The sequence below is a fragment of the Brachyhypopomus gauderio genome, chromosome 13 (genome assembly GCF_052324685.1).
Source record: "Brachyhypopomus gauderio isolate BG-103 chromosome 13, BGAUD_0.2, whole genome shotgun sequence".
Lineage (NCBI taxonomy): Eukaryota > Metazoa > Chordata > Actinopteri > Gymnotiformes > Hypopomidae > Brachyhypopomus > Brachyhypopomus gauderio.
The window spans coordinates 4,304,441-4,332,294 of record NC_135223.1 but is presented as its reverse complement, the minus strand read 5'-3'; the positions used below and the strand labels follow the sequence as shown (position 1 = coordinate 4,332,294).

Sequence of the window (27,854 nt, the reverse complement as noted above, 5' to 3'; positions counted from 1 at the left end):
ACTAGCTAGTTTGTGCCATCATAGATGGAATTATCCGTAATTGTTCAGCCTCCGATTCTTGTCTTTTTGCAGCGGAAAATAAGCTGAGTCACGATTCTTGTTCCATCCCCCACTGCCCCGCACACCGCCACACTGCCCCGCCCACTTCCCCGTACAAGTGCACAAATCTGTTTTGCAACACGTAACGTATTGAACATGCAGAGAGGGATCCAAATGCGGAAGAACACCACTTTTATTGAAATGAGACGCTGGTACAAACACAGGCAGGTGAATCACGAGTACTAGGATCAGTAGTAACAGCGTTTTCTTGGCGTGGTCAGGACGGTCCAGGGTCATACCGGGGGAGCAGAAGTCAGGAGGTACAGAGGGATTAGGCAGGAGACAAGGTCGGGGACGTAAGCGAGGGTCAGGACACAGGAGAGCAGACAGGATAAAGAAAGGCTTGGTACGCGGCATGAGTCGGCAATACTTCGCAACTGAGATGTGCTGGTGAAGTGCTTAAGTAAGGCTGAGGGGGCGTGGTAATGAGGGGCAGGTGAGGTTGATAAAGAAAGATCAGGTGGCATTCCTGACAGTACCCTCCCGCAAAGGAGCGGCACTTGATGCTCTACGACGTGCCGGGGGGCGACCGCGGCGCCGGGGGGCAGGAAAGTTAGGATGTGTAGCGTGGAAATCCGCGATCATCGTGGGGCAGAGGACATCCCTCGCTGGAATCCAGGCCCGTTCCTCGGGGCCATATCCCTCCCAATCCACCAGATATTGTAGACCACCTCGCCGGCGTCGGGACTCCAAAAGCTCTCGGACGATGTACGCTGGATGACCGTCGATCTCCAGAGGGTCCGGAGGTTTATCATACACAGGGGGCACGGTGAATGGGCTGTAGTGAACCGGTTTCAGGAGAGAGATGTGGAAGACAGGGTTAATACGGTAATGTGACGGCAAAAGAAGCTTGTAGGTAACTGCGTTAACTCTGCTGAGCACTTTAAACGGACCGATGTACCGTGGACTGAGTTTTTTACATCGTTGCTTCAAGTTAAGGTTCCGTGTCGACAGCCATACTCTCTGTCCCGGGTGATAAATCAACGCGGGGAGACGACGACGGTTTGCATTGAGCCGGCGTGTGTGTAGAGCGCGCCGCAAGTGTACATGCGCCAGCTCCCAGGTACGGGCACTGTGTTTAAACCACTCGTCTAGGACTGGGACATCAGCTGGTGTTTTGTCCCACGGGAAAAACGCAGGTTGGTAACCATATACACATTGAAAGGGCGTGAGTTTGGTCGCGGAGTGTACAATAGAATTCCGAGCATACTCTGCCCACGGGAGGTATTTATGCCAGTCGTGTTGGGAAACGCAGTATTGTCGGAGAAACCTCTCTAACTCCTGATTGTAACGCTCAACCTCTCCGTTAGACTGGGGGTGGTGGCCTGAAGTCAGACTAACAGTAATGCCAAGGAGTTTGCAGAACTGCTTCCAGACTCAAGACGTAAACTGTGTCCCTCTATCTGAGACGATATCCTCAGGTAAACCATAAATACGGAATACGTAATGGAAGAGGTTAAGAGCTGTATCCATGGCAGTGGGTAATTTGGGGCAAGGAATGAGATGGCACATTTTAGAGAATCGATCTACGATTACCGTAACAACAGTATTACCTCCGGATGTGGGCAAATCTGTCACAAAGTCAACCGGGAGGTGCGTCCATGGCCGGTGAGGAACAGGTAAGGGGGCTCCAGGCAGGAGGTCGATTGCGCAATCACAGGGACGATGAGGAGGCAGACGACAGGCACTGTCCTTGTCGAAGACGTCAGCGAATGCGCGATACTGCTCGGGGATGACGTCAGAGAGAGGAGTGTCGGGGCTTTCCACCGAGGAGGACCTGAGTGGTAGGTGCATGCACTTACTAAGACAATTTTCATTCCAACGTATGAGTTCTCGCTTCTTCCAGGAGATTTCAGGGTCGTGCATTGACAGCCACGGAAACCCGAGTATGACGGGATCTCGGGGCGTGGATATGAGGAAGAACTCTCTCATTTCACTATGGAACAGACCTACCCGCAACTCTACGGGGCAGGTACGTAGCGTAATCACACCCTTTCCTATAGGCTGTCCATTCAGTGAATTCACTCTCACGGGGGGATCTATAGGTACGGTGGGAAGGTGTAGGTGGTAGGCGAGGTCCTGGTCTATGAAATCGCCCGCTGCACCCGAATCAACTAACGCAGACAGGTTAGTATTTATGCCGCCCCAAGATATTTGTACGGGTAAGCTAACTTGACTATATTTCAGTAACAATCGGCATGTTAGTGGGGACCTGCCCAGCTGCACAAACTCGTCTGACATCTGACTCGGAACACATACATTAGAGGGCGGTGCACCAGACGCAGTGACAGGAGCGTCAGTCTTACTGGAGTGGTAAGTCAACAATAACTTGTCGACGTTAATCGACGCTTGGATAAACTCTGATAAAGTGAGGGCTTCACTACGACAGGCGAGTTCAACCTGAATGTCGTCTCGCAGACCACGGCGGAAAACCGTTTTCAAGGCAGATTCACTCCAACCGCTTCCTGCAGCTAGCGTACGAAACTCCCTAGCATAATCGGCAGCACTGCGTTGTTCTTGTTTGATTTCGTAGAGCCGATCTCCCACATCACGTCCGTCCGCGGGATGATCGAAAACAGCCCGAAACACTGCGGTGAACTGACTCTCCAACTGGAGGGCAGGGTCCTGGCTTTCCCACAACGCTGTACCCCAGGCGCCTGCTACTCCCGTGAGGAACGACAGGATAAAGTGGACTCGATGTAACTCGGCCTGGAACCAGGCTGGATGATACGTGAAGTATATGGAGCATTGCATGAGGAAATTTCGACAGCGATCAGGAGATCCATCGTAGCATTCCGGTTCTGCTGCAGGAACACTCACGGAGTTAGAAGCAGAGGTCGTGACGAGGCGGACAGCTTCCTGAAGGGCAGCGATGTTAATACCCTGACTCCGTATGATATCCGTGAGTTGGCGGACCGTTTCAGTGAGAGTCGCGATGGTTACTTCTGCTGGATCCATTTGAAGGCGAAGTATTTCTGTAACGTATTGAACAGGCAGAGAGGGATCCAAATGCGGAAGAACACCGCTTTTATTGAAATGAGACGCTGGTACAAACACAGGCAGGTGAATCACGAGTACTAGGATCAGTAGTAACAGCGTTTTCTTGGCGTGGTCAGGACGGTCCAGGGTCATACCGGGGGAGCAGAAGTCAGGAGGTACAGAGGGATTAGGCAGGAGACAAGGTCGGGGACGTAAGCGAGGGTCAGGACACAGGAGAGCAGACAGGATAAAGAAAGGCTTGGTACGCGGCATGAGTCGGCAATACTTCGCAACTGAGATGTGCTGGTGAAGTGCTTAAGTAAGGCTGAGGGGGCGTGGTAATGAGGGGCAGGTGAGGTTGATAAAGAAAGATCAGGTGGCATTCCTGACACACGTAAACCGAGATGTGTTGCAAAAGTCGAGCAGAGCAGATTTGAAGTTGTGCGGTGTAATTTTTTAACATTCGCGCTCAGATTTTTATTCTACAAGTTCTCACATCAAAACTACAAGTGCAACTTTTAGTTTACAGGTTCTCACATCAAAAATACAAGTGCAAATTTTAGTTTACAAGTTCTCAAATTAAAAATACACGTACAGATTTGGTTTTACAAGTGCTCAAATCAGGTCATTCACGCTCTCAAGTTTTGCTACAGAATTATCTCCATAGAAAAGGGCCTATTGATGATGGACAATGGAATCATCCTTTGGATCAACCCTAACATCAAAAGTGCAAATTCCACTGTCATTCGCAGTAGCCCTGGGTGAATGTGAATTAAGCAATATTTTAAATGAAATTATGCCTGTTGGCCCTAAGTCACAAATAAAAAAAATTAAAACAAGACCAATTTTACAGTTACAAAACCCACCCAAAGTAAAACATACTTGATTCTCCACAATATTGCCTATCTTCACACTTTTATGAACATTAACGATGCTAAACCTTTATATGGTCCAAAATTGACCACTGTAATTGCCTCTTTATAGGTCTTCCTGCTAAATATCTAAATGGACTGAAATGCATTCAAAACTCTGCTCAGCACTCTGTTAAGAGTACTGACACAGAGATCTACTCATTTTTCTCTTCATCGGTTACACTGGTTACCTGTCTCTATTAAATATAGAATCCTCACATTCATAGCTCGGCACGATCTAGCTCCTGCTTATTATTCTGAACTCCTTAATCTTTATGACCTTTCTCATACTCTCAGATCTTCTGACAGTAAGCTCTTCGCTGCACCTCATGCTAAGCTTTCTTCTATGGGTAGCAGTGCTTCAATAATGCACCTATGGAATCTCCTCCCTCAGTCTGTCCAGGACCGGTCTTCTGAGATTTTCCATATCTCAATTAAACACTTAATCTTTTAAACACTTTTGTACTTTTTCTTCTCGGCTTTATTCTTCGTTTTCCTACCCCCCTGAGATCTTTGTAAGGTGACCTTGGGTACTAGTAAGAGCTACATCAGTGTAATTATCTGATAAAACGTAGAGGCTAAGCACCTTGTGGACCTCCCTGAAGATTTCACATTATTTTAACTACTGCTGAAAAATGTGAATGTGAATTAAGAGGAAACACGTGTTCATTTTACTTTAAAATTTACGAATTCAAGAAAATGTATTAATTCAAGTTTTTTGCTAGAGAAATTCCCATAGTGACGTCACTGGTGGACTACAATGTAGAATACCACGATCACCCTTATGACCTGGATTGAGAACGTTCCAGTGCTGGATCTTCAGATTTTATTTTTCAGTTTGATGAAGAGGATGAACCTATAACTGATTCTAAAGTAGAAAGTAAATGTAATCTTGTCCACCATTTGTCTATTATTTGAAGCAGACATTCTACTAGCTAGCTAGCTAGCTACTGGCTTTATTTACTCATTTTACAAGCTTGTCATCTAGCTGGCTAGCATTAGTAAGCATTGCTTGTTGTTGCAGGGTTGCCAAATTTTCAAAATGACTTGGAGTGAGATATGATTGGGGGTGTGTCAAATGAACATATTAATTATTATATGTTTTATTTGGGAGGTGTGTCAAATGAATACATTAATTATTATATGTTTATTTGGGGGAGGTGTCAGATGGACACATTAATTATAACAATAATTATTAATATAATAATAATTTTTATATGTTTCCTCTATGCGCTTTAAGTGATCGATCACCAGTGGTTGGCGCCAGAACGAACTAGTAACTCATTGAATCATAGATGACTAGATTTTTTTCAGCGTGAGAAATCGGATGAATGGCGTGTGAAGACAGTCAAATGCATGTGTCTCACGCTCATTGCGTGAGAGTTGGCAACCCTGTGTTGCTTACATAACTAATGTGTTTGCTAAGTAGCTAGCTAATGTAATTGCTTTAGAGGTCTAATTGGTTATTATGTGTCTAGCCTTTAAATTTATGCGTTATCATGACCATGTCTTCTGCATGGTTGATGTCAATTTCTAGTGTTGGTTCCCTGTAGTGACAAAAGAAAGTGAATCTCTGACTGAAACTGTACTTTGGAAGGCGTAGTTAGTGCCTGTAGTGAAATCACGTGGTGTGATTGTCTGTTTTGGATGAAAATGTACTAAGATGTTGCATCCACAACCATAGTAAATGTAGGTTAGAGTAACTAGACGATAAGAATGTCCAATTATTTTTTATTGTTTGTAAGAAATATTTGGCCTCAGTTTTTGTCTTCTCTTTTTTATTTGTTGGAACTGGGGATACACACCAGAATACCCGTCTCTTCTTCTCAACCATGAGGTAAACACCAGAATACCGGTCTCCTCTTCTCAACCACATGAGGTAAACATTTCCAAATGAACACGGATTACTATATACAGGTTCTTGATTACCATGAAAAAAGCACAGCTACATTTTTTAAATGTTTTATTTGTCATGCCAAAATTATGTCATTTATACTGTTTGAAACAGTCCTGCTGGTTACTGCTTAGACAGAAATGTATGCAGAAATTATAATTTGTTATTTCCTTAGAAGTAAAACTGAACTGATTAATGCCATGCCATGCTATGGAAAAATGTCTGGCCAATCATAAAATAACGCATCAGTTACAGTATTGTCTCAGTTATTTGCACCATAAGGGACATTTTCAAAAGTGTACAGACTAAACCTTCAAACTGCTAAGTAACGAACTTAATGAGTAACTATGAGTATCTATCTGTAAATTAGCAAGAGTTGTACTGACAATTTTAGAAAAATAGTGTGTCATTAAAATAAATGTTTTTTAGCCATTGGGAACAAAGAAATGTATTTTAGATGTTGTAAACAACACCAATTGTGCACAACCCAATTATAAATTTACACCAGGCTATATGTCAGTCTATCTTTCCAAGAAAATAACTCTTAATTTTCCCCAGGGATTATTACTAACTGTATGTGGGCTTTGTATTGAGTATACAGACTGAGTAGTGTCAAGTGGACCACTGCAGTCCGCCGTCTCCAACTGGGAACTGCTGGTTTTGCAGTGAAGTCCAGAAAGGACACGTCTGCTGACAAGAACTCACTTTATAGTGCACTACACACAAAGTCAAAAAGTAAAGTAATAGTATTACTACAGTTCAACATTTACAGTGATTATGAATTACAATGAATAGTAAATAAAAAGTCAATAAAGAGTGTCTGACTTGGCATGCCGTGTGTGTGTGTGTGTGTGTGTGTGTGTGTGTGTGTGTGTGTGTGTGTGAAATTGCAAGATCACTGCATGACAAGTTTTAAGTGATGAGGTCTGGTAGTCTGTAGAAAACTTGGAAATATCACTTAGAAGGAAACTTCCATGAAGAATATTCTCCAGAAAAGCCCAGCTGACAGAGTCTACATTAAAAGTAATAGAATGATTTAGTAGCTTCCATCCAGTTTAAAGGAATTGATATTTATCTGTACAAAATTCTGTTTGAAATAGATAACACATTGCCACTTGGTACATTTGCAAATATAAATTCCTGTCTAACTCTGTCTAATCCACTGGCTGCTGATAGGCTGACCTTCCTCACACAAGTAAGTGTCAGTGGACTAGAAGATGTTGGTGGAACAGAGAAGCTTCTCTGGATGTTCTACATGTGATAGTTCCAAAATGGAAAATACTGTTCTATCATCTCTCTAACCGTTTCTGAGCACAATGCAACCAAAACCCATGATTTATTACTGAAGCCTTTTGCAACCTCAGATTTGTATTTTCCCTTTGTTTTCTAAGACTCTCAATCTTCTTCCCCAAAATGTAGATAAATTTTAATACTCTGCAATAAAAAGTAAGTTCAAGAATGCCATTTATCTCGAATTATCTCTATTATTAACACTTAAATTAATTACATACCATGCACATAGTGTCCAAGTTTGCTGATATTCATAATAATACATCAAATATCACACAGCTTGGGTTAATAATATTGCCTTCTCACCTGCACAACCTCAATCACAAGTACATTATTGACATGTTGCTCCAAAACTGACAGTGGTCCATATTTAGCACAGTGGTCTGCATTCTCAACCTTTGTAGTGGATGATCACATCTAAATTACAATGGAAGTAGAAAATCTAAATATATATTGCATTTGGAAAACACTTGTGGTTGAATTAATTACGTTAAGATGATTAAAATAGAAACATCACCTACCACCTGCGGTGGGAACTACGGGGCCTCCTTTCAGATGATAAATTGAGCAGCAATCACAGGTTCAAGGTGTGCATGCTACTAATGAAAGTATGTTTTGGGATGTAAGGTGTGTAGGCCAAAAATGTCATTATTTGCAAAGCATTAGTGGGTAAATGGCCAGAAACTAAAATTGCAGCAGACAACAGCAGATTTGACACCAGCATTCTAATGTAAGTCTGGTGTGTCCATTTGTTACTGAAGTTTCACAAGGGGCAGGACTGAGACACATGTACTGCAGTGCCATCACATAGAGAGACAGAAGGACTTGTTTGCTCTGTACAGAAAAGACAAATTTGGAACAACTCCATAAGCTAAGAGTCCATACAAATGTATTTTCCGTGTCTGGAGAAGAGCTTTCAGATGGCATATGAACACCTTCTTCTTCCTCTTCTTCCTCCTCTTCATTTCCCTCTTTGGATGGGAAGACATCTTCATCAATTTCTGAAACGATAAACTTCTTCATCTTCACTCTCCACTTCATCTTCCTTTTCAAAAAAGGTTTTCTGATATTAACTTACACTGGGTGGCAAATAATATGGTTTCACAGCCTGAACAGAAAACATCAGCCAAAATAGCCTTAATGACAATATCAATGATAGGAGTGCATGACATTCTGTACATGAAACACTTCCAAAGTGTCCAAATATCACTTTTCAAAGACTAATGTGTCCATGTCCACATTTTTTCAAAGCAGAGGTTGAACCTTTACTCCCAATGTCATTCCAGGACTCTTCACAGTAGTAACGAAAGGGGTCTGCAAATTCTCTAAAGTAGGATCACATGCTGTGTAGACAACATTGGGCTTTGACTCAAAAGAGCTTGTAATGTAAAGAAATAGGATACAATATTATTTGTTCCTGACAATGTTTGTCCTACTAACAGGGCCGGAGTGGGCCACTTTTTCAGCCCGGGAGTTTCATCCCCAAATCCGGCCCAAAATTATTTTTCCCTCCCAATTGGCCCAAACTAGAGATTGACATGAGCCGGCCTATCGGGAATCCTCCCGAATCTCCTAATTAGCCACTCCGGCTCTGGCTACTAATATAACCAAGCTAGCAAGGCTACTGATATTAGCTAATGTCAACAAAAATGGGCGATGTAATTGCACTTGCCCTGTTTACTTCAACGCACACCAAGGCCCTTTAACACCTCTCATCACGTTCTTTTCATGCCCATATTGTTGAAAACCCACCACTCTAGGACCCGGTCAGCATATGAGCCCAACTTTCCACATCTCATAGTTGTTGTAATCAAGAGGTGTAAAATAAACCCTACAGATATCACACTAAGCATGTAGTCCTTTCCAATGTGCCTTTTTAAAGTTGACAAATCTAGACATTCATTTGTTCATTCATTCAGTCATTCATATTTTGAGATCTTTGGCCATCTGTGCAATGGAATTCCACTGTACGTTGAAGTATTACAGTTGAAGACAATGGATGTTTTTGTCATTTTGCTGGTCCGTATTAGCTGGGCCTTAAGGTTTAAGAAACTTGCAAACTGGACAGGTTATGCTAAGGGCACGATAACAACCTTGTTAGAACGGTTTGTAATAGCTATCCTTCATAGATGAAATTCATCATTAAGCAAAACAAAAAATGGACAACGAAGACTAAAGGCGTCTCCAAGTGGCCTGAAGACGTTTGTCCCTTTGTGCACTGCAGAAATTGAAAAGCATATAAACCAAAAGCAGATGAAATCCAGAAAGCTATGAAGAAGCTGAATGTTTTACAGTATGCTAGTTTGATCCCTGCGGTGTAATCTGTGAAAAAACTACACCAAGAAGAAAACAACCCCACCTTTAATCTGTCTTTACTATCAGGAAACCAAAGTTTCACTCATTATAGGATTAAGGAGAAGTGAAAGAAACACGCAGGACCCAAGAGACACATCATAACAGCAATAAAGATAAAGAAGATAAGTAAGAAGATCATACTACACACTACTCCGGCAATTAAACAACCCGATGGCTAGAAGAACGTGGAACTGCACATAAACTGAGGGAAACCAAAGTTTGAAGAGAACATAAAGAGAAATACAAAAGAACTAATAAAACTAAGGAAATAATAGAAAACATTTTCCAGTGTAATGCTGCAAAATGCCTGAGCTCAAGCACAGAGAAACCCAGGCCTCCCATGGCATGAAAACCACAGGTTCAAGGTGTGCATGCTACTAATGAGAGTATGTTGTGGGATGTAAGGTGTGTAGGCCAAACGTTAACTGCAAAGCCTTAGTGGGTAAATGGCCAGACACTAAAATCGCAGCAGACAACAGCAGATTTGACACCAGCATTCTAATGTAAGTCTGGTGTGTCCATTTGTTACTGAAGTTCCACAAGGGGCAGGACTGAGACACGTGTACTGCAGTGCCATCACATAGAGAGACAGAAGGACTTGTTTGCTTTGTACAGAAAAGACAAATTTGGAACAACTCCATGAGCTAACACTCAAATATGCTGCAAAATACCAAAACTAAAGCAAGCCTTAGAGTTAGTCGTGTTCCAAAGAAACCCAGACACTGACATAACACAAGAAATACTGCAGAACACTCTTAAAACTATTGAACATGAAGAAGAAGATAGGACAATAAGTAGGACAAGAACACTTTCAATGGTCACAATGTGTCCAGGGATAAAAATGAATGTGAACTGCACCAGACCGGTGATTAAGTTGATATGTGAGGAACCTTAAGCTCTCCAGCTCCCCATAGTAATCCTAAGATAAGGCCCTGGTATGTACCAAAAAGCTTTGTTGAACAGAGTCAATCAACACGGCTGGAGAAACCAGTTGGGAGACATGGACTAGTGGACAGAACCTGGTACTATGTAACATCAAAGCCTTGCTGATGTTTTCACACCAGCAGGTCTGACAGTAGTTCACACCAACCATCATGAGAAACCTTGTGATATGCACAGGATTGTACTGTGGGACAAAATAAATGAACATTATCCCACTGAAAGGGATCCCTCAGTGCTCAAACCTCTGTACGTTGACTGAACATTAAGACATCCTGGAATTTATCATAGATTTCTAAAGTAATTGGAAATTAGATATGGGTGAGCTATAATACAGCAAAACAATGAAAGCATTGTTCGAACTGTCCATAATAAAGCCTCAAAAATCTGTTGTTGGCCTGAAAAAGGAACCATCGCCGGAAATAAAAAAACATATTATCCATTATGTCAACAGATACAGCCAGAAGAAACGAGAAATGAAAGATAGAAAAGAAAAAAAGATTTTGAATTGGTCACCATACTGTTAAAGAAACAACTGGTTTATGAAAGGATTTTCCAGGTCCAATGTCTCACAACAGCTACCCAGCAGGATACCATCGCTGTCCCACCATATGTCTATATACAAACATGCAACAAGATGCAACAGGTAACTCTGCCGGATATATGAAGACACCCTGTGAAGGTTCCCCAACCTGCAACCTGACTTATCCTGCAGTCCCATTCTGCAACGTGAATGTAACCAGAGATACACAGGATAACACCCGCAGTTACTGCTGCCTGCAAATTGACCTACGACAGTCAGCCAGCCAGAAGAATGGTATATATACTTACTAAGGAGGTGGTTTATGACAAACAAGTTGGCTGTTTTGAAGTCTAATGTCAGTGAAATTCTTGCCTTTCCTGTGTGGAGCAACTCATTCTACAAGGAGCAGATATGAACAAAAGTAGCTTTCAGCTTATTTACAACCTGCAACCCACAATTGACAATTTCATAATATACATGAAACATTTCAGCCACAAACAGGTCACATCCCAAGTCCCTCAGGCCCATTTGAACACATATATGTACTTTATTAACATGATAGATACAGCTACAATGGTGCACAAACAGTTCCTGAACATTTAGTAATGGAAGTAAACCCAAGATTTGCTATCTCCTAGGTCGGGGGTCGGCAAACCGCGGAATGGAATGCATGTAATGCTCTTCCTGACAATTATTGGAACATGAAGGCATATGAATTTGTGGTATTATCCATCTTTGTATCAACATACATATCATAGTTCATGATATTTTCAAACATGAACTACATCAAATCAAAATATCGCACCTGCCTCACAGATGAGAGCTTGCAGTCAAGATTAAAGTTACATGTTACATGCCCGATGTTGAGAAGCTGACCAGTGATGTCCGAAAACAGAAGTCACATTAAACGGGTTGTGGTTTTATTTTTATAAACGGAGCCTGCGTTTTATCGCACTTTGTTTAGTGCCCAAATAAGGGGCATGTTATGCACATTCCATTTTGTTGTTGTTTTTTCTAATCGTAAAAATAAAAATGACATCAAAAATCAGATTTTTTAATTGAATTTCTTTAATTTCATCAAATCAATGAAACATAATTCATTAATATTGTAATGAAGTTAAACTTGAGGCAGCGTCCTACAGCAGAGCAGTCACGTGGTGCGTTGTTCTCTACAGAACACACTGCAGGTAGAATAAACATAATGAATGCTCATTATGTCAGGGTTGCCAACTCTCATGCAATGAGCGTGAGACACACGCATTTGACCGTCTTCACACGCTCACACGCCACACTTCCGATTTCTCACGCTGAAAAAAAATCTAGTTTATTTACCTCTGATCGGTAGCGAACCGTGACCATTAAACCTGGGCCTGCTACCCCCCCCCCCCCCCCCCCCCCCCCCCGAATTATTCTCGGAAGCGGAATATGTAAATGAGGACGTCAAAGGAATGAATCGAAACTAGCTAGCGACGGTAGACTAACGACAGCTAGCGTCGCCACAGCGAGTGGAAATTATCATACAGTTAAGCCCACCCATTAAGAGGGAAGACATGATTGGTTAATTTTACTGTCCTTTGAAACTGGTATTGCGCTGAATTATAACGGCCAGGCCCTCTGTAAACGAACAGCGGGCATCACAGTCCTGATAGGGGGAGACACAGGCTCACTGGCTTCCACTTAACCCCTAACCTTCCAACACAGATTGAATAGACACGGGTGAATAATTTATTTGCTTATATTTTTGTAATTGTTTAGATGTCGATTGTAAAACTGTAAGTAGATAAAATAAAATTGGATAATTATATATATAATGTTTTAAGAATATTTTAGGCCCTCTGAGAGGGCGTAGAGGGCCCTGACGGTTCCCCACTGCCTTTGATATCTATGATTCAATGAGTTACTAGTTCGCTCTGGCATCAACCACCGGCGATCGATCGATCGCGATATAATACTTAATTTGTCTCTATTTTACACCCCCCCCCCCCCCCCCCCAAAATTTTAATCTCACTTCAAGTGACAATTACAAGTTGGCAAAAGTTGTAGCTAACTTAGTCATTTGATAGTAGGCTAATATAGATACATACAGCATGTGTTGCCTTCATTATAAGGCTTATATAAGGCTTTTAATTTTTTGCGGCTCCAGACATAGCCTATTTGTTTTTTGTTTTTTTGGTCCAATATGGCTCTTTCAACATTTTGGGTTGCCGACCCCTGCCCTAGGTAGTCAGCTAAGATAATGGCACCCATTTTGTAAACAGTATGTTTAGCTGCCCAACCAAACAAGTGGGCTGATGAAGCAGAGGCTCACAATAAACCATAGCACACATTTGACCCCACATGAAATTCTCACTGGAAGACCAATGCAATTTCAGAAACAAGGGCAAGTGTAACAATTGGAGACCAAGCTGTCAAAATACTTGAAAAAACTAACGTCTGTACATAAATCTTTATATCACCAGGTGTATGGTGGCAAACCAGCCTCATAAACAACGAGACACAAAATGTGACAACTTCCCAAACCCAGACAAATGTATCTCTGTGAAGGAACATCAAAGACAGAAGTCCAGGTATCATACGATGTCGTCTTTATCAACAACTACAGCAGTTAAAGCCAATATAAAACACTGTTGTTTGAATCACTGTCAAATTGATATAAATGTTTGTGTTGTAATAGTTTTGTTGTGATCTTCTGGGTGACATCTTTCCACAAATTGATTTAAACAACTGATTTCAATTGAATCTTGATACAATCCTTCAGAATTGCTATATAAACAAAAGGGATGATGATTTTAAGTAAATAGATCTTAAGGGTTTAAGGCTCAATTTAATGCAATTGAAAAATCATATTCACAAAAGCTAGTCCTTTGTAGAATTTAGGTGATGAGTCAGCCATCACTATCACACAAAAAGATGGGAATTGTTCTTACTTTGACTGGCAATATGAACTTGCTTTGCCAAAAAGAGAGCAAAATGCTCACTAATAATTTAGCTTGATCAGAGCTTGCCCGGGCCTTACCAAATTCACAGCATATATCTGAACTGTATGTGACCACACTGATGAGGGAGGGAAAGTGGAGATGTCTGCGAGGTTAGGATAACCCGACACATGAGTCCTATCTGGTGTGGATTCATTTTTCCGTAATTTCTAGAAGGCTAACTGACTCCAGTAAAGGGCCAATGAGTTATTCTAAGAGATAGAGAGATACGTAGTGGCCAATATACAGAATTAAAGTGAGTTAGGAAAATTAAAGCAAGCCAATCAGGAAAGTTATTGAAGGCACGGATACTCAACTACAGTTGCACAGGTAGAAATGGTCCTACATGGACCTACCTATGCTGAGAATGATCACTGTAGCCAAGATTTGCTATGTTAGTTTTTGCTCGTTGGAGTGGTCAGACTCTCAGACTGACTGGTGCATGACTGCATAATTTTGATAATAGATTTGTGGGAGGGGCAAGTGACGTCAGACTTTTAGGTAGGCAGGGTAAATGTTACACAAGCTTTACTCAAAATCAGGACCCCACAGAGTAAAACAAAGCTGGAGACATTTTGGAGAAGTACACGTGGACATGGAAAGTCACAAATAATTAATTATTTCTAAGCATATTGTGTGCCTACAATAGCAGCATTAACCTAATTAGAAAGCACTCATGGATTTATGCTCCCTAAGGCTTTCAAGGGGTAGTAAGTAGGATGTCAAGGGGGCATCTGGAAGATTTCAGCAGTGGTATCACTTCTGTATGTGTTCCAATATTAATAGCTGAAAAGGGAAGATTATGAGTAAGCAGTCAATGGCGTAGAATCCTCACTTCATTCACGGCAGTAGTTCTGTGGTTATAGGACACTGTGTAGCTGTACACTGCACACGCAGAGCAAGTCTCTATAAAAGGTGGTGCAAGAAAGTTTTGTGTCAGCGGCTTCTGTGAATGAACCTGCCTGTTGTGGGACTGAGCGTGGCCAGAGCCGTGGAACACCGGAGCTCAGAGCAACCCCAAGGGGTTTGGGGGCAACACAGTGAACCAGGCCAGCAAAAAGACAGAATCGTCTTAACGCAGGGGAGGTTGGGGGGGTTTGTTCTGGCCCAGCCTGGGATAAATGCAAACGTCCCAATTACTAGAGGAGCCACAGTGGCATGCAGGTAGGACAGCATGAAGCAGTGAGTCACCACAGATGGGGATGCATTTTGCTGAGTCACTAAACACATCTCTCTCCTGGACTGCAGATGATTCCTGTCTGACTGCGAGCTGGAGCATCCAACTGGATCGATAAATTGTGTTGGACGCAGCGCTCGAGGGGATCCATAATAGTGTGGTCCTGGCGGACATCACGCGAGATAATGTAGAACGTCGGACCAAAAGTCAACAAGTGTAGAAACTGGTAGAGAGACTGATGTCCTTTCTTCCCTGTGGCTTTCTGCCTCTCTCTCTCTTTCTCTCTGTCTATCTCTCTCTCTGCCTCACATACCCCCCCCCCCCCACACACACACACACAGTTATGCATAAAATGATTCATTAAAAACATTTGTGGTAGACCAGTTGGCTTTTATTCAACATCTAATTACATTTATTTGCAGCATTCCTGTGTGTGTGTGTGTGTGTGTGTGTTTGTATCTATGAGAGAGGGAGATCTGAATATTGATCATGTTGCCTTGCAAGGTCAGCATTACTTAACAGATAAAACTTCATGTCGCTGAGCTAAATGGTAGTCACTGGATCACTGTTTGGCAAGTTCCTGCAGCTGTCGGTGAGGGAACACAAGTTGGGAGGATCTGACACATTCCAGTAAAGGAGCACTATTTGGCATCTCCCCGCCCTTGGTGCAGGACGGGGAAGCTAGAGCGGTTGTCGCCATGGAGACGGTGATGAAGCTCTGCCGCAGTAAACATGGCATCAGCAGAGTCCCATGGCATCAGCAGACACACACACACACACACACACACACACACATTACAACACATTCTAGCTCAAAATACAACTTTGCATGTTGATTTGAAGCTCACATTGAATACTCAACATTTGTACACTATCTCTGCACTCTTCTCTCCAACTCTCTTCCTTTACCCTCCCCCCCCCCCCCCTCTCTCTCTCTCTCTCTCTCTCTCTCTCTCTCTCTCAGAAGGGAGGGCTGGTATCCAAGCAACTAAAAATGCTTGTCAAGATAAATTAACAGAACGTGACAGAGATCCAGGACACTCCCCACCGCTTCCACTGCACACACACACACACACACACACACACACACACCCACACACCACACACACACACACACACACACACACCTGGCCAAATCATCGACAAAACTATCAACTTAAAGAAAGAGTGCAGAAGTGATGACATCATCATTGCTTGCCTTGTGAGGCTGGAAGATAAATACAGGAGAAGAGGAATGATATACCCACGTTTCCATCTCGAAACGGCGTAACAAAACATGGCTGTCACGCGGGATCAGCCAATAGAGGCTGAACGATACACCTGAGAGTGAGGGGGCGGGGACTATTGCTTGATATAACACAGGACACTGCGGGAAACTGAAGGTCACCAATGAAACAGGTTTGTGTGAGTCTCATTACCCTTTATACTCCAGTGAATTTTAAAGGTTTTATATTTTGGTTCTAAAACATAGTTAAGTGAACATCTATATTCAAAACACATTACAAGGTCAATAGAACAAAACTACAACCCCTTTATTTTCTGTAGTGAGGGATAAGAAACTACGATAAGTTTCTTTTCACAAGTCCTTCATGCCATGTCCTGGAAACTCGGATCACACACCAGGCTTTTTGTGCCTCTGCAGTTTGCTTTATAAGACAATGTTCCGCATGAGGAACCTAACAGGCGAAAAGCACAGAAAGACCCTCCAGAACTCTTATCAAGACGCGTCAAGACCGTTTTTTATGGTATGACAACCGAGGCTCACTTCAAGCGGATCTGCACATTCAGCATGGTCTTACGGGTGGGGATGTGTGAGCTCTTGACTGAACAAGAGGTCAGTTCCTAATGCCAAACGTGCACAACACAAGACTCCATAGGAAGGCTGGTCGAACGGCAGGCCACAAGGTGCTTTGACCAGCCCTTCAGATCTACATTAGGATTTCAAATGTCCACTGAGTCATTTGAAACATTTACTACGCAGTTCATAGCCAAGATTTGTTGATATCGGGGAGATGAAATGGGTTTTCAAAGCTGTCTGTGTCCATATTGAAAGACTATTTTCATCACATCACATAGTGTAGTAACATTGAGTCTTGAATTAATGCCCTACAGTGTATCACCTCTACAAGTGAATGTGCACTGCTCCACATAAATGTGAGTGTGTGTGGGCGCGCGTGTGTGTGTGTGTCTCTGTGTGTGTGTGTGTGTGTCTCTGTGTGTGTAGAGCATCTTGCCTGTTCTGTATTCTCTCCAGATCACTGCAGTGTTGCCATGTGCGTTTGTCCTTGCGACACACCCCCCGTTCTTTCGTTCTGTCTTTCACACACACACACACACACACACACACACACACACACACACACACACACACACTTACCCACTGTCCCCTATGCCCTTTAAGTATTTCCATCTTTCTCCTTTTCTTTCATCTTTATCTGTCCGTGTGCCGTCTGTCTTTTCCTTTCTGTCCTTACTCTGAGAGCTTTGTGGCAAACAGTTGCTTTGTAAGACTAACAGGCAAGTAATGGATCTCTTGTAAGCAAACACACACACACTCACACACAAGTGCACACGTACACACACACACACACACACACACATACACAATTGAGGTATTTCTGTTCCATCGGTCTTTGCATGCCGCCTGCTTCCATCGCCCGGCTCTGCTGGAGAGTTTTGTGGCACTAAGTTGCTTTGGAAGACAAACAGGATAGTAATGGATCTCTCTTACACACACTCTTGTACACACGCATGGTTTTACCAGCACAAATGTCAAATAAACACACACATGCACGCTCAGAAGGGGGTCTGTCACAAACTGCCCTAGAAAAGCACTTTGTGTTGGTCGCTGAGCAAAAAGTCAAAGTGATGAATTCAGCATTCATTGCCCCTGCGTGGTTTCTACTGCTGCCAGCCTTAACAAACAGATGGTCAAGTACACACATACATACACACGCGCGCACACGCGAGCACACACACATACATACACACACACACATACACAAAACCACCCACACCCATACACTATCCATGTCCAAATCTAAAAGTTCAATGGCTTTCAGGTTAACAACAACATTACACTTCCACAAATAAATTAGAATAGAACATGCATGTATGCATATATGAATAAAAGCACATGCGTGTATGTGCATGTGGGTGTGTTGAGTTTTGCTGTGCTTAACAGCAGACCCTAAACTGACTTTGACTCCATTCACCCACAGCTAGTGCTCGGCTATCTCCTGCTATCCTCATGGAAAGTCTCCAAGGATAAAACGTTTGCCCTCGTTCTGTCCTCAGATTAGAACACACACACACACACACACACACACACACACACACACACACACACACACACACACACACACACACACACACACACACACACACACACACACACTCACACACACACACACACACACACACACACACACACACACACACACACACAGGTGTGCATGAACACCTACACACACACACACAGGTGTGCACGAACACCTAGACACACTCACAGGTGTGCAAGAACACGTACACACACACACACACAGTCGCACATTGACGTTGCTACAAAACACAGAGTCAGCAGTAAAACACTATGTGGGACAGGGAGTAGACAGACGATGAGGGACAAAACAGAGAAACAAGGACTTCCTTCCCTTTTAGCTCACGCGTTCAAAATGTTTGGCAGCATTAGTTGTTGCTGTGGGCTTAGTCTGCACCTTTCACATGCTCAGGACCACAATCGCGGGGACACAGAGCAGCTTGGCACGCACACATATGTGAAGATGGACGTGTGTCTGCTCTCCCATAGATTATGTGTTACAACAGCAACACATGCAATTTCGAATTATGGAGTTATCCAGCCAATGGGAGCCACATTTTAAGAAATTAGCCAGCTAATGGGAGCCAAGAACTGATAAACCAGTCCTTTTGAAACCATAACGGAATCTTAAGTGAAGCAACCAGCACAGCTAAGTGAGCAAAATTAACATTGTTGCTGTATTCCATAAACGAATGACCAATAACAAAGAAAGGTGCTTATTTCATGACTAACAACTTTTTGAGGTCATTTTATCTGTTTGCAGAATTCTGAAGATACATCAAAAATGACTTTTTTTTTAAACGTACGTATTGAAACACACGTATGGCGTGTGAAAACAGTCAAATGCAAGTGTGGCGTGAGAGCGTGTGAAGACGGTCAAATGCGTGTGTCTCATGCTCATCGCGTGAGAGTTGGCAACCCTGCTGTACTGAATGTAGTCTGCATCACATCTATAATCTGTGTTGAATGTAGTCTGCATCATCTCTGTAATCTGTCAGAGGTGTCAATTCCAGGTTCAGAAAGTAAAAGTCCTCACCAGGATTTTGCTCAAGCTTGCTAGATTTTCTAATTAGTGCAATCCAGGTAAAATTAGTGGAAGCAACACAATCCAGGAAGCCTGAGCAAAATCCTGGTGAGGACTTTTACTTTCTGAACCTGGAATTGACACCTCTGTAATCTGTGTTGAATATAGTCTGCATCAGCTCTATAATCTGTGCTGAATGTAGTCTGCATCAGCTCTATAATCTGTGTTGAATGTAGTCTGCATCAGCTCTGTAATCTGTGCTGAATATAGTCTGCATCAGCTCTATAATCTGTGTTGAATGTAGTCTGCATCAGCTCTGTAATCTGTGCTGAATATAGTCTGCATCAGCTCTATAATCTGTGTTGAATGTAGTCTGCATCAGCTCTGTAATCTGTGCTGAATATAGTCTGCATCAGCTCTATAATCTGTGTTGAATGTAGTCTGCATCAGCTCTGTAATCTGTGCTGAATGTAGTCTGCTTCAGCTCTGTAATATATGCTGAATGTAGCATCAGCACTAGACGTTGTGGCCTGTGAGAAGATTCATAAAGGCAAAAATCACTGCCTCATCTTTGAGCATCTGACCAAAAGAGCGTTAGCATTTCCGACACGTTGATTGTGCTGTTGGGAAGAAGGAGGGTTGGAACTGTGGAATAACGACAGCAGACTTTAGTCATCACTTCAGTTTGTTTGGGTCTTCACACCAAACCCTTGAACGGTCAAACATAGAGATACAGCTGGTTTATTTCCCCCCCTTGACATAATCTATTGTGATGCTGAACTGTATTAATTTGGCAGCATGAATTAACAGCCATGAACCTAAACATGAAACTATAGATTCATATAGGCTTCACTATAAGGCTTCAGTGCATATTTTCAGATTAAAACTATAATCAGATTTTTTTATTATTAAAACAATGGGTAAACAAGTAAAAAGTTGAAAAGATTATTGTAATTTTCGTAGTATTAGGAACCCAAGGTGGAATATAGTTAGAAAGAAGCCTTCCTAGGGTTTGTGTGTGTGTGTGTGTGTGTGTGTGTGTGTGTGTGTGTGTGAGTGCTTGCCAGGATGAAAGAGACAGCAGGGTATGATGTCGCCTCTGAGATGCTGCTCAGCAGGATATGATCTCATCTCTACAGGAAGTACCAATCACTTTAAAGATGAAATTACCCATCAGCCCTCAGCTCATGTTCCCAGTGGAGCCGACACCAGATCATGGGGCTTGATACACACACATACACACCCACACAGACACAAGTAACTGTGTCAGGAGAAAACTAAATGCAAGTCACCAGATTTCCAACAACATTAGAACTAATCATCAGAGTTTGAGTGGTGAGTGTGTGTGTAAAAATGTTTCTGAGCAAACAACTAAAGGTATTAAGTAACAAGAATGAATGTAAAATGACAGATAAGCATTTTGTCATTGATAAAAAACGTGGACATATATATTCACGATATATATAATAGATAATTAATATTATTTATATTCATGTATGAGGCCACTGCAGAACAGTTTATGTAGATGTCTGAGCAAAATTTATATTGTTGTATTCCAAAATCTAAGGGCAACATTTCTCCCAAATTTCCAAGATAACATGTTCATGTTCATTTTTAAACTACACAATAATAAAGCAGGAGGACACAAGAGGACACACACGACGCAAAGTGATAAAATTGCTGTAAATATTCACAGTAAACATTTCCGCCATGAAATGTAATGTAGCTAACTAGTTATTGTTGCTAAGCAACAATAATTAGCCTATTCAATAAACTAGTTGGTCTGTATATCAATGATTTTACAATGGGTTCCAACATGACTCAACCAAACAGATTTTAGGACCATAACTATCATAAACAGTATCATAAACGGTAATATTGGTGGGAAAATCCCTATTTTCAATCACATTGCTCTTTAAACATGCATTATCAATATCACCTTAAGTAGAATGAGCTGTGTCTGTAGAGTGAGCTGTGTCTGTAGAGTGAGCTGTGCGTGTAGAATGAGCTCTGTAGAGTGAGCTGTGCGTGTAGAATGAGCTGTGTCTGTAGAACGAGCTGTGTCTGTAGAATGAGCTGTGCGTGTAGAATGAGCTGTGTCTGTAGAATGAGCTGTGTCTGTAGAGTGAGCTGTGCGTGTAGAATGAGCTGTGTCTGTAGAATGAGCTGTGCGTGTAGAATGAGCTATGTCTGTAGAACGAGCTGTGTCTGTAGAATGAGCTGTGTCTGTAGAGTGAGCTGTGTCTGTAGAGTGAGCTGTGTCGGTGCTAGAATTCAGTCAACACTGGAAGTGAATGTCTTGACACCACTGAACAACACAGCCTGCTCTTTTTCTTCTCCACAGCTGTACGTGTCAGTACTGTGATTTCCTCTGCATGCTCCCTATGACAGAGTTTCCCTTTCTAGAGTTAAAACCTTCTTATAAAGCCATTTGCGCAGGAAGGGAGAGTCTTAATGTTCCTCGGAAAAGTCTACTGCAATATTTTAAAGTTGATTATCACATGTGAGCAGACAAAGTTTTTGTTGCATGTGCAGGAAGTAAATGAGCCATTACTGCAGTGGAGTATGTTCCTCCACGAAACACCATGATTCCCTCATCGTATAGGACAGGGGTTTGCCATAGATCATGACCTCTCCTACGCAAGCATGTCTGTGTATAATAACTCGTAAAAGTACAACTATGGCCAATGGTAGCTGTCACAGCAGAACAGTGTGGGAGTGACATGCGGGAACATGTAGTTGAGTGATATATGAACACATAGCAGTAAATAATAACATTTAAGCTCTCTTTTCTCACTCGAGTCATGACTGAGTCACACTGTGTGTATTTCACAGCATGTGGGCACCATGTGTTTATATATCACCATGTTTTGTCCCAAGTTAGGTGTGTGTGTGTGTGTGTGTCATTTAATATAAGTTCCATTATGGCTATTTTGGTATTTAGAAATACAGGGGGTGCTCGACTTACGACGTTGATCCGTTCCTACATTGCGTCAAAACTGTATGTAATACTGTATGTAAATAACATTCTGTAAGCACTTATCCTATCGTAACACCTATCCTAACACAGTAATTATCAAAAAACACATATAAAATTCGTTTAATAATTAAATGAAACGGGAATAATAAACGGCACGTTTACGACGCACAACCACTTAAGTCGAAACTAGGATTTATACAGTAAATGGGAGATGTGTCGTAACCACGAAACATCGTAACTCGGGACTAACGTAACCTGAGGACCTCCTGTACATGTTTTATATAATAAATAAATGTCCAATACTATATTCTGCTTTAAAACTGAAACCGAAGCCAAAGAAACACAAACTGAAAGCTAGTACGGTAGAAAAGGCAGAGACAAATCTGAGACGCTGGCGAGAGTGTGGAGTTTGTCTCATTGCAGGGTTGTCTGCATTGAGACAAACTCCACTGCTGTCTTTCCCCTTCCAACAGGAACTCAGCGGTGATCTCACTAGATGACGTCATGAAGGACATTATTCCTGCAGCAAGGCACTTGCTCAAAGGAGCAGCAGGGCTGAGTGATTGAAATGTACAATGATTGGCTATGCCCCTCAGTGGAACTGTATTATGACTGGAGTGAACCTGAGCAGAATACGTACGCCACACAATAAACACTTTTGCGATTGGCTATAGATCTGGCATGCTGCATTATGACTGTCCTTTAGAGCACAACAAACAAGATCTGATATGTTTGTCAGTGTAATCATCATCAGGGCACTAGCTCTGTGCTAAGCCAGGAGTCTGCGTATGTGTGTGTGAGTACGTATGTGTGTGTTTGGCCCTGCGGCTAAAAACTGGTGCAAAAATAATCTCAGCAAACTGGGGAGAATTAGAGCTGACCTGAGATCAGGATGAGAAACCAGGACTCTGAATATGCTACACATACACAGGCAAATGCACACACTGTACTTCTAAATACACCTTGCCAAAATCACATTATAATTGCACCGCATGACTGGATAGTGTGTGTGTGTGTGTGTGTGTGTGTGTGTGTGTGTGTTCCCATGTAAGAATGTGCGTTCTGGTTGATCAGATGGAAGCAGGTCATCTACTGGAGACGACATGTCCCCAACAAAAACCACCAATGTCACACAAAACCCTGAGCCATATCGGTTTGTTTAATATCGCTATATATAGGACCCGAGCAGCCTGCTGTTACGGCCCAGCCCAGCGAGTTGAGGGGTTCTGGGCTCTGTGGGAGGTGCCAGGACCCGGGGGCTCACTGGAGAACTGTTGATGGAAGCAACATCCAAGCCAACGCTGACCACAAGCAGGTGCTCATATCCATCACGGGACTGCACATCAGCAAAGCGCAAAGGACAGCCAGATGCGACCTTCACTGAGAAGCGCAAGCGATCAAATATGGTTAGACACACAAAACACACACACACACATGCCTTTCAGGTTTTGTCACAAAGTTTCCAGCCTCTCTCAAACTCACACGCATGAATTCTCACAGTGAAAGAGGAGGAAATTGAGATTGAGATGGCGGGAGAGAGAAATAGAACAGGTTACGTTATTAATGAGGCGGTGTTGCAGTAAGTCTTAAGAAAACAGTAAGTCACACTGACTACATCGAACCACAATCTCATCTAAATCGGACAGTTTCCAATGTCACAGTGAACTAATTTCTAACTATAATTTCAAATTCTAATTCAAAAAACGTATATGTCATGATTTGCTGCTTGGCTCAGCGTAGGGCCTAATTAAGACACAGAGTTTGTCGTGTTAGCATGGGGTGTCTCTCTGGGACGAGGGGACACTAAACCCTGCTGATGTCCACAGCTGAAATATCGACAAGACATCAATGCTGCACATTTTCTCACTTCAGAAACGGCTCCGTAGGGAAATAATGACTCCAAAATCTACATTACACAGATGTAAAATCCAACAAGTCAGGCTAATCTCAGTCTAATTCACAAACGCACACAAATGCAGCATATTTCTGATGAGCTTGCGAAAACGCCGCTCTCGCTGCAACACTGGCGCATGGTCCTAACCTTGCTCGCGGTTCCCTTATGCTCGGGCAGCCACACCGAGATCTAGGAGCATTCCCATTGGCCATGCTCTGCAAAGTCAAGAAGCACCAGGAAAATTTGAGATGACACCTAATCCCAAAACGCTGCCAGCATTATTTTATGATGCCACCGTGAGGAAAAATGTGCAGGCTAAGTGAAATAAGAACCACACACACACACTTCAGCTATGGAAATTAGACGAGGAGATTAATAAGCTAATCTGAATAATAAGTAATGAAGCTAACAGCACTAACTCAAATATATTCCCAGAGCTCAGACGTGTCAAGCGTCGGTATCCTCATCCTTAGTCCCTCTGTTCGAACTGCTTTACATAACAACTCCAGCTAGAGCCGCTCCCGCGAGCATCTTGTATTGATCGTTCTCCGACACTGGCCTGTGTCAGAACCTCCGTGACATTACCGTGACTCAGCTCGTTACCCATGACCACTGCACCAGCACGTCACTGTCACCGCCGCGTTGAGAAAGGCCCGCCAGCCACGTCCGGTCAGCCGCGGTCACAAAACGACCCGTTACGGCAGAGGGCAGCTGAAATTGCGCATTGTTTCACTGTGCAACTCTACACCTGAAGCTCGTGGAGATAACTACAGAGATCACTGCTTCTCCTCTCTACAGGCAGGCAGGTGAGCGTTCGTTACAGTCCATCACTCAAAGAATCGGGCCGTTTGCTACATCGTTCATCACATTATGGCATTCTAATGGCCTCTTATTAATGCTTCATAAGGTGTTCATAAGCCCTGGGTGTAGCAACAGCTTAGGTGGAGGTTGTTAACACCCTCTCAGTCTACTACAGGAAGGCTGGTGGAACTAGCGCCTCCACCGACGGTGCAATGAGATTTCACACATGGTTCAGCGCAAAAAATTTACACTGGAATTGGAGCCATCATGCACAACAGGGCCAAGTCCACTGATCCAGGATCAGTTTGCCCTTTCCAATCAGAATAAAGATTCCACACATTATGAAATATAACTCTGTGGTCAACTCATTTGTTACATTCCAAACTAGTATCTGTGACTGCTGGTCTTTAGAGTGTGTTTGTAAAAGCTTATTAACAGTGTAATAAAATTATTCCTCAGGCTAACAGCTTCAGCAGGATGGTGTGTGTGTGTGTGTGTGTGTGTGTGTGTGTGTCTGTCTGCGTTTGTATGTGCATACATGTGTTGTTGAATCGACACTGTGGAGACGAGTCAGGGGTGTGTGATCTACAGAGGTGCATGCTGCAGGGATGACAGTGGAGACCCAAGCTCCTTTCAACTCTCACGCTGTCTTCGCATCCTCCTCTCTCTCTCTTCATTCCTCTCTCCATCCTTCCATGTTGCACATCCTCCTGTATCACTCTCTTCTTCCTGTCTCCGTCTCCTGATCCTTCCCTCCACCCCCCCGATCACTCACATTCCCTCTTTCTCATCATTGGCACACACACACACACACACACACACACACACACACACACACACACACACACACACACACCCTCTCTCTCTTCACTGCAGTAAAGGCAGTGTCCCTGTGTGTGTGTGTGTATTGGTGTGTGTGTGTGTGTGTTGGTGTGTGTCTCTGTGTGTGTGTGTGTATTGGTGTGTGTGTGTGTGTCTGTGTGTGTTGGTGTGTGTGTATTGGTGTGTGTCTGTGTGTGTGTATTGGTGTGTGTCTCTGTGTGTGTGTGTGTGTCTGTGTGTGTGTGTATTGGTGTGTGTGTGTGTGTGTGTGCGTGTGTGTGTGTGTGTGTGTGTGTGTGTGTGAGAGAGAGAGAGAGCACTGGTTGTTGGTTTGAATAACGTTGCTGATTACTTCTTGGCTCATAAATGTTTTGGAGTTCATCCTCACCATAAATCCAGCCGCCCTGCTTTAAATCATGCCAATAATCTCCTGCTCGCCGCCTCTCTCTCTATTCATCTGTCGTTCTCTCTCTCTTTCAACCTTCATCCTCTCCTTTTCCTTCCACACTTTTCCTGTTCTTCCCTTTGCACTCACCCACCCGTGCTTTGTTGTCTCCCAGTTCCGAATCCCATGAATTATCTGGTTTCTAAACTACTCCATGACACTAACTAGGTTATATAGCGTTGTATATCCATGTCTGCATTCTAACACACACACACACACACACACACACACACACACACACACACACACACACACACACACACACACAGACCTCCTCAGAGATGAGACCCCTGTAAGCACATTCTGTGCTCAATTGCAGAGCTGGGTTGTAAATTTCTATGCAGACACAGACGTGAGCAGCAGGAGACATGACCCATCACTGACATTAGGCTGATGGCCACACGGCCCTTCAGAGACATGTGCCTCACAAATCTTGACTTCACTGAAAATGCTTTACAGTACACCATACCCAACATACCCAACTGTGGTAGTGATACTTTGATTTTCACATATTGTTTTATTCATGTATTAATTTAATATATTAATTATAGTAACGTATTGATGCACTTTGTATTCCTAATTAACCTGTTAAATATTCTGGAAAGTTCATGCTGTGGCTGTGTGTGTGAGAGGGTCTCTGTTCCAGTCTTTGTGAGGGAGACCATCCTGGTGTGGTGCACCTGACCTTCTCCACACTGGAACAGAGATGGTAGAAGGACTGAAAGCCCTTCAAGAAAGTAGCAACACACCTGAATGTAACCGGGCAGAAATGTAAATGTATTGCATGTCTGTTCTTGTGGCCAAATGGTCACCTTACCACCACATACCCAAACAAACACACACACACACACACACACACACACACACACACACACACACACACACACACACACACACACACACACACGGAATATAGGCCTCTCTACGCTTCTAGTTTAGAATATGTCTGAAACTAGAAACATGGTAGGTTTGCTGCAGTTTGATGCAAGCAGAAACTTCACTGTGTGATGTGTGAGCTGTCAGTGAGCTGTCGCCCTGTGTGATGATGTCACGTGTTGTAATAGTCTGTGTGATGATGTCACGTGTTGTAATAGTCTGTGTGATGAAGGACTGAAAGCCCTTCAAGAAAGCAGCAACGCACCTGAATGTAACTGGGCAGAAATGTAAATGTATTGCATGGCTGTCCTTGTGGCCAAAGTCTTCTTTGTCTCCGATGACCAATGAAGGCACACAGCAGCCATGTTAGAACATTTTTAATTTATGTACAAAGTGCTTTCTTTGGAGATGGTTTATGCTGAATAAACATGCTCCCAGGCCATAAGCTCTAAAATGTCGTTGAGATTCTGTGTATTTCTTGATCAAGGCTAAAGCACACTAATACACACCACATTAGCCGGCAGGATTCCAACATCCTAGGAAGCGGAGGG

The 27,854-nt window shown here is 42.9% G+C and overlaps 1 protein-coding gene and 1 long non-coding RNA gene across 7 annotated transcripts in view; one reads left to right on the top strand and one right to left on the bottom strand.

Moving 5' to 3' along the window:
- kcnc3b (potassium voltage-gated channel, Shaw-related subfamily, member 3b) overlaps positions 1 to 27,854 on the bottom strand; it is a 102,631-nt gene that overhangs the window by 54,199 nt on the left and 20,578 nt on the right. The window lies entirely within an intron of this gene.
- LOC143473397 (uncharacterized) lies at positions 151 to 15,438 on the top strand. The gene is made up of 6 exons (XR_013120526.1): positions 151 to 2,071; positions 2,145 to 2,412; positions 2,633 to 3,001; positions 5,798 to 5,868; positions 13,450 to 13,557; positions 15,214 to 15,438. It is a non-coding gene; the product is annotated as an uncharacterized LOC143473397 (long non-coding RNA).